At 38.4% G+C, this 8,641-nt stretch overlaps 1 long non-coding RNA gene across 1 annotated transcript in view; it reads right to left on the bottom strand.

Annotated features, from left to right (window-relative positions):
• Positions 1–7,403: 7,403 nt before the first annotated feature.
• The window catches only part of LOC141574367 (uncharacterized), a 29,709-nt gene continuing 28,471 nt past the window's right edge, over positions 7,404–8,641 (bottom strand). Inside the window, exon 3 of the long non-coding RNA XR_012501338.1 lies at positions 7,404–7,915. This is a non-coding gene — a long non-coding RNA (uncharacterized LOC141574367). The remainder of the gene's footprint in view (positions 7,916–8,641) is intronic.

Raw genomic sequence — 8,641 nt, 5'->3', positions numbered from 1 at the left:
CAGCATGAAAGCAGCCTGAGAGGCACCTCCAGCAAGTCAGAACATGTCCTGTAAGCATGTCTTGACCCTGACTGAGGTCAACAGGGTCTTCTTCTACCCATCAGGATAACTGCGCACTTCTCTCCCGGGAGCCCCCGCCATTGTTTCCGGGAAAAGGAGAGTTATTTGCCAGGTCAACAAGAGCTAAGAAGTACCTCAATAAGGATGCTAGAGAAAGTCCTGTATCCATGACCGGCTCATGACGCAGACCCTGTGTTTCCTACAGGGACCAGTGGTTGCTGTGGGAGCCATCTTTCCAGTTCTCTGCATCGTTTCACCCTGGACTATCCCTGTTCCACTCTGAGGTGAAGTCAGAACAGCCCAGGGCCCTCAGCCAGGAGAGCCAGGCCACAGAAGGGACACAAGGGCAAGGGGACCCTTGTGAGTAGGAGCCGCCCGCAGTCTCCTGAGGACCGGCTGTGCCGTCAGCACCAGCACATGGTGAGCGGAAGCCAGAGCGCCTGGGGGAGGCTTTGTCACGAGCCTTGCGTTTAATTGTGACAGAGGGCTCTCAACTTGGTAAGCAGTGGGAGGAGATGTCCCTGCCAAGTCCATGTCCCTGCCAGACATTGCGATCTGCCACCCCGTGAACCTTCGTGCCAGCACGAGCTTCAATTTCCCCAAACAACATTCTCAAACAGGGTCAACTGATTATCTTGCCCTCCTTGCCTCGGTCGCAGGAAACCAAGACCTGAACTTTCAACCGCTTTTACCGCCAGGCAGGGCCTTCCGGTTTGCATGTCGTGTTCTAACTCCACTCTTGGTTTTGTTTCACTCGTTGACCCCATTGCTTTACATTTAATCTTTCCACATTCATTTAAGTCTTGATTGTCGCATACATTTTTTATCATCTACCCTAGAAGGCTAGAATAAATCAATAAATTAAATATAATAATGTAGTGTAAGTAGTTCTTTTTTTTTTTTTTTGGCACTGCAGGTTCTCACTTTATTGTACCCACAGTAAATTTTTTTTCCCTCATTTAAAAAAATGGGAGTATAGTTGATTTACAAAGTTGTGTTAGTTTCTGATGTGCAATATAGTGATTCAGTTATACATATAAATATATACATATTCTTTTTCTCTTTTATTACAGGTTACTATAAATCAAGTAGTTACTACAAGTAAGTAGTTCTAAATGGAAAAAGGAAGCAAGTAGTGAAAAAACTCTTGTGATGACTCTCTGTATCAGTGGTATGCTGTCACATCCACCTGCCTTATCTGCATACTGCAGTAATACAGTCAGACTACACTGTACTACATTAAGGTAGTTTAATTATGTGAAAAACCACCTCAAAGCATTAAGTTCCCAGCTAAAGGGTTCCCTTTCTCACTCTGCATCCTCTACTCCCCATTTCTCCCCTCCAAAAAAACCCAGATTAATTCTTAATACAGTTTCTAGGTTAACTTTCAACTTGACATATATTTAAAAAGAAAGAAAAAATAACTTTCTTAGGCAATTTGAGTGTGAATATTCTTTCCAGAATTCTTTTTTACATTTTTTTATTGAGTTATAGTCATTTTACAATGTTGTGTCAAATTCCAGTGTGGAACACAATTTTTCAGTTATACATGAACATACATATATTCATTGTCACACTCTTTTTCACTATGAGCTACCACAAGATCTTGTATATATTTCCCTGTGCTATACAGTATAATCTTGTTTATCTGTTCTACATTTTGAAATCCCAGTCTGTCCCTTCCCACCCCCTGCCTCCTTAACAACCACAAGTTTGTATTTAATGTCTATGAGTCTGTTTCTATTTTGTATTTATGTTTTATTTTCGGGTTTTTTTAGATTCCACATATGAGTGATCTCATATGGTATTTTTCTTTCTCTTTCTGGCTTACTTCACTTAGAATGACATTCTCCAGGAACATCCATGTTGCTGCAAATGGCGTTATGTTGTCGGTTTTTACAGAATTGTTTTTTTACTACACTATCAGCTTGAATTTCATATCCATTTAATCCCTAGCTCTAGAGATTTCAAATAGTTATGAAATAAGGCTTTCACACCAGGAAATATAAAGTAATTGAGACAAATATAAATTTGCCTTTACAGAAAGTTCACTGCACTGTCTCTGAAAGCAGACACCTGCCTCTTTCCTTCTTTTATGCCAAGTTTTTCAGAGTCCATGGTCGCCAAATACCGCAGACTGCCTCTCCTATCTTCCTCGTCCCCATCCCCACTTCTTACCATATACATCATCAGCCTCTTCTCTCTGGACTGCAGGAAAAATGTAAATCTTTGAAATGTTTCCAGGAACTTGTTTAGACAAAGAAGACAAGACATATATTTCAGAAATAAAAGGGAGTAAAGTAAATTCTAAACAGAGAAATGATGGGTCAAAACAGCCCCTGGTTGCTGCAGAAATAATAAAGATGTCATAGACAAAAGTAAGGTGGAAAAAAAGAAGAAAGGAAAACCTGACAAACTACCTCAGTTGAAGTCAAGACACGTGATGGTTAATCTTATTTGTCAACATGACTGGGCTCAGGGATGCCCAGATAGCTGGTAAGACATTAATTCTGGGTGTATCTGTGAAGGTGTTTCTGGAAGAGATTAGCATTTTGATCAGTAGACTGAGTAAAGAAGATCTAACCTCAGCAATGCAGGTGAGCATCATTCAAACTGCTGCGGGTCCTAATCGAACAACAAGGTGGAGAAAGGGCTTGAGCTGGGACATCTGTCTTCTCCTGCCTTTGGACACCAGCGCTCCTGGTTCTTGGCTTTCAGACTCAGATTGGTTACACTGTTGGCTCCCCCGGTCCTCAGGCTGTCAGATTTGGGCTACAACTACACCACTGGCTTTCCAGGGCCTCCAGCTTGCAGATAGCAGATCATGAGAATTTTGAACCTCCTTAATCATGTGAGTCAATCCCTCTTAATAAATCTCCTTTTGATGTATCTATCTATATTCTATTGGTTTTGTTTTCCTGGAGAACCCTGACAAATACAAGGCACAAAGAACGATCTAGGTCAACCCAAAGAGGGCATGTTTGGAATAAGAGCATCTGGAGTGCACCTAGCAGCATTTACCTGTGTGTTTGGAGCTGGCAGTGCTGAGAAGCACTCATCAGTAAGTTACAAACCAGAAAGAACTAGAAATAAGATGAGGGTCTGAGAATATCCGATTGACACAATGGTTAGGAAAGATATCTGCACAGACTTAACAATAACAAGATGAGGTTCACAAGGTATATTTGGGGCTGCGATCTTTCCCACTCTGTTTTTGGAAGAAAGGTGACATGACAGAACAAAAGGAGAACAAGATTGGTCACTGAAAGAATTTGAATCTCAGAAGTTCTGGACTCTGTATGTCCCAATCACAGATTTATTTGATGAATCAGTTAAAATATTTTCTAGACTCCCTGCTTTCTACAATGAAATGGAGGATTTTTGATTAAATGTGTTTTGTGGTCTATATAAAAACAATGCATTTGCTGGTGTCACTTACCCCAGTACAGAAGGATCGACTTCTACTTTCTCTCTCAATTTATACCATCACTAATGCCCACAAACCAACAATAACCCCAGTTCAGTTCTGGCAACCACATATATGCTGAGAATTTTTTTTTAATTCTGGAGTTCTTCAAGGTAGGAACTCCACCCAGTTGCCAAGAACTAAAGTAAGGAGACAAGCTTAGGAAATCTTCCAACTATCTGAATTGAAGAAATGTCTTCTTAGGCTTGAGAGAGCATGATATTCAGAAGTAAATGAATTCATAGTGTCTTTTTTTTTTTTTTTTTTTTTAGATTCCACATATGAGTGATATCATGTGGTACTTTTCCTTCTCTTTCTGGCTTATTTCACTTTGAATGACAATCTCTCAGTCCATCCATGTTGCTGAAAATGGCATTATTTTATTCTTTTTTATGGCAGAGTAGTATTCCATTGTATAAATATACCACATCTTCTTTATCCAGTCATCTATCTACGGACATTTCAGTTGGTTCCATGTCTTGGCTATTGCATATAGTGCTGCTGTGAATATTTTGGTGCATGTATCTTTTTACATTAGAGTTCCCTGCAGATATATACCCAGAAGTTGGATTGCTAGATCATATGGTAAGTTTATTTTTAGTTTTTTGAGGAATCTCCATACTGGCTTCCATAATGGCTACACCAAACTATATTCCCAGCAACAGTATAAGAGGGTTCCCTTTTCTCTACACCCTCTCCAGCATTTGTCATTTGTGGACTTTTGAATGATGGCCATTCTGACTGATTGTCACATTGCAATTGGCTATACTTCAATTTTAAAAAAAAAAAGTAAATGGATGGATGGGGAAGGGAGAGAAGAAAGAGGTAGGACAAAGATTTTGTCCTACCCTCTCAAGCAGAACTCTTTGAAAATTGACGGTTCAGTGTTCTTCATCTCTTTGTGTACCCAACCATTTTTTTTTCCCCCAACCATAACCCCTTCCATAATCTGGAGAGGATGCAAGAGGGGTTACTACAAAAGGAGTTCAAACTTTAGGGTCCCATAAGGAAGAATTTCTCTGTCAAAGAGGTAGAGTGTTTTATCATGCGGACCATGAGGAACCTATGAAGAGGGAGATTTTTTTCCACTTTCTTGAGATAAAGTCTCCTTCAGAATGCCTCCCCACTTGGCCTCCTGCCACTTTTGTCTTTCTTCTCCCTGACTTGCTCTACCAGATCCTAAAGCCAAGCCCTGAAAAATCTTTATCCTTCCCTATTTGTGCCCCTATTTTATCCCATCGTATCATACATTCATTCATCTAGTCTGTGTTTCGGCCACGTTACTTAATACTATATATTGACCAGAGGGGAAATGTAAAACTCCCACCATACTGGTGCTGGTTGACTCACATAGCATTTAAAGGTATTGTTTAAATCAGTTGTAATTTAGAACGCAAGAGATTTCACATTTTGGGCTTCTCTTAAGACGTTTGAAAATCAGATAATAACAGATCTTCAGACTTGGTAACAATATGCTGGAGTTGCTTTCAAATGGAGCGTGTGCTCTCCAATGGACCACGGTATCTGCCACTCCCTACTGCATCATTGAATCTAAGCCAAGTGACAGCTATCATTTATTCTCTCAAAAGTCCAATTGTTTACTTACACTAGATTTAAAAGTGACTTTTTTTCTTTACCCATGTCTCTACCAAAAGCAGGAAAACAAAAGACAGAACTAGAAGAACTTGTGGCTTCAAGAAGAAAAGTAGAGGTCATTTCCTTGTAAAAGTGAAAAGTATACCCATATATATGCAAATAAAGTGTGTCCTTTTTGATTAAATACAAATAAAGGTATCATTATAAAGCAAATTATGACAGGCTAGAGGAAGATGCATGTTGAAGAACTTAAGAACTAAAAAATAAAGAACTGAACTTTAAAGAGGGCTTTGTTTTAGTATTCGTAAATTAAATGTTACCACTATGAAATGTAGTTACGTGCTCAGTGAAAAACAAAAACTTTTCCAAGTAGAAAAACTTTCACAGAGAGTAAATCTATAAAAGAATGTCAACTGAGGGCAAAAATATCATGTTTCCTGAAGAGAATCAAGCATTGGCAAACAAGTCTGGGAAGTTGAAAATGCGGTTTAGGAGCTGAAAGGCTAAGTGAGTGAAAGTTTTAACTAGTTCATGGTGCTTCCTAGAGCAGTTTATAAAAATATAAATATATATGCTACCCCCTGGAATAACAATATTTCTTTCAATATCATTAAGAATTGGGATGGGACTAAAACCTCTGGTATTGATGCTAATAGTGCATTAAGAAAAGTCGTATCAGATAGTAACTCTGTGTAGCAAACCATTCTAAAACTTAATGGCTTAAGTCAACATCCTTTTGTTTCTCTTCTGACTTGGCCATGTGTTAACATGGCTTGGGTTTATCTCGACAGCTGCTCTGTCCTGAGCAGTGCTGAACTGTTACTGACTGGACTCACTTGTACATTTCTGCTGTCAGTTAATAGTTGAGTTTGGGCTGCCTGGTTTATGGGGAAGCCGTGAAGGCAGAAGCAGGCAAAACCTCCTGAGACATTCAGAACTTTCACATCATTGCTGCTGCCACTCTTTGTTGGCCAAAAGAAGATGCAAGGCCAGACCATATTCAAGAGGTAAAGAAATAGATTCCTTCTTTTTTATGAGAGAGGCTACAGCGTCACGTTGTAAGGTCACAGGTGCAGAGTGAGGAAGAATTTGTGGTCCCTTTTTGCATCTACCACAAGTCTTGAAGTGTTTATAGCCTGGACATAATTAGCAAGGAAAATATAAATGTGCACTTCCAGTAGTCAGTACTGATGTTGAACTTGTTACGAAATGTGAATTCAAGATGGCAATGTTTTGCAGTGATAGGGAACTTAATTCTGTCACCACATTCTTCATGAGAAATCACTCTGTGCTAAAAGAACGCATCTTGAACTCAGCAATTAAAACTCTGAGCTGGATAAATTCCTGAGATTGTAAGAATAGAGGGGTTAGTACTTTACTTGATGAGTAAGATGCAGAGGATGTTGGTCATCTTTGCATGACTTTTAGGCGGCTTACTTGAGACAGGGCACCAAAGAGAACTGAAAGAAAATAACTTGTCCATGTCATCGCCCTCGGCTCTCCATCAAAGATTAGATTGAATATTTGGCCTTTTTAGTAGATAACACGATCTGAAGGTTTCAAAGTTTATAAAACTGGATGTTCTGTTGCACATATAATATGAAATACAAATTCTGATACTGATTTCTTGATGCAGAATTAAAAATGCCAGGTTTCTAGTTCCCAGTTTAGAAATAATAAATAGTGAAAGAAAAAAACTATTTAATGATGTCTGCATTCCAAGCTGTATTTTTCAAACTTGGATTTAAAGTGTAATCTCCAATGTCACACATGCTTGTATTATGTTACACACATATCCAATTGTTTGGTAAAGTAATTGAACTTTTATTGCATTATGGCAGTTGGTTTTTCCTCACACCTCACTTTCTTCACTCTACATTGCCTGCCCAGCTTCCATAAGCTTTGAATTCACATCCCTTGAAATAGGCTAAGTCAGGTTAAAACTGATGCCAAGGGCACCAATCTTTGAAAAGCAATTAAAACAGAGTAAATCAGTAAAATGTAAACTTGCCAGACTCCTATAAAGTAGAGAGCACCCTCCCATGTAATTTTTTTTAAAATATACCTCTCTAGAATAGCCTCCTGTCTATCAAAGTTTTTGAGATGTGCATTCCCAGCTAAAAATGGGTAGTTATAGACAATATTTAGAACCAAATGCATAGTTTAATGCTGTTTACCAGTGATGGGTGATTTTACTTTCATATCTAAATTTTAAATTCTTTAATCTACAGCCTCCCAGTGACTTGCCTGGTTTGGAAAATTACAAAATCTAGCTAAAAAGTTATGGTTTTAAAATTTTTATTTTGATGATTCTTCTTCGAAATGCTTTGGCCACTGGAAGTGAAGTTGTACGAAATTCAATTTCTACATATAAAAAATCAATGGAAAACAGTATCTCACTTCCCCTTCCAAATAAATGTCAGGTGCCTCTTAAACATTTGCAGGGTTCAAGACAAGAGTACAAATGGAAACCTTCCTTGTATATATCTGGAGGTTTAAGAATTATAAATCAATCTAGTAAACTAATATGATTTCTCTTCCTATTTTGACAAATATACCTTTATAATGACCTGGTAGTCTAAGTTCAAATATAAAATTCTTATATCTTTGGAATTCCATGCTGGATCACAGCATCATAAGAAATGCAAGCTCTGGTCACAGGTCCCAACCGTGCAACTTTCTCCTTCTCTCCTGCCCCCAGCTCTACCACACAGCAACATCCATGTGGACAAATCAGCCTGCATGTCCAAGCTTCTTACACATCCCACACACAGTGGTACCTTTATCATCCCTCTGAAAGAAAACAAGCAAATGTGGTAAAATTTTAATAACTGATGTATCTAAGTGAAAAGTACACTCATTGTATTATTTTTCATTGTGTTATTTTTACTATTTTTCTAAATGTTTAAAATTTTTCAAAATAAAAATGTAGAAAAAAAGGTTTTGATACTAAAAAAAAAAAAAAAAAAGTCTCAGAGCAGCAAAGTGGATCTGCCTTGACCTGTGTACCTTGTAAGTGATGAAGCAAACTCATAGCCAGACCTTAGATTTCACATCTGCTGTTCATTCCACACCCTTTGCCACATCTATGTGTCTGAATCTGGGTTAGAGGGCACTGAGGACCTGTGCTTCTGTTCTCATTTGGAGTTTTTGAGCAAAAAGATCTGTGTTCATGAAGATGGAGGAACTCCTACTTAGAATAAGCAACCATCTCAGAAAATCTCTAAAACCAATGGCAACGTCTTTTGCTGTTGGAGGTTAGAAATATTCCTGTTTTTTTGCAGGGAAAACAAAATAATACTTCCAGACAGCTGATTCACTGCTTTTTCTTTGAAGTTCAAAGCTGATTATTCTAAGGAGTTATTCCTCCATCACTAACAAATCAGGCTCCAGATAAAGGCTATAGAAACCTTAGCTACTGGTTTTAAAGCAGAAGCTATTAAAACAAGAACCACTAATTTACCTGCCCAGTATTTTTCCACTCATAAAACATTCTCAAGATCACAGACACTCTATCAC

The sequence above is a fragment of the Camelus bactrianus genome, chromosome 21 (assembly GCF_048773025.1).
Source record: "Camelus bactrianus isolate YW-2024 breed Bactrian camel chromosome 21, ASM4877302v1, whole genome shotgun sequence".
NCBI classification, from domain to species: Eukaryota; Metazoa; Chordata; class Mammalia; order Artiodactyla; family Camelidae; genus Camelus; species Camelus bactrianus.
This window is presented reverse-complemented; position numbering and strand designations above follow the sequence as displayed.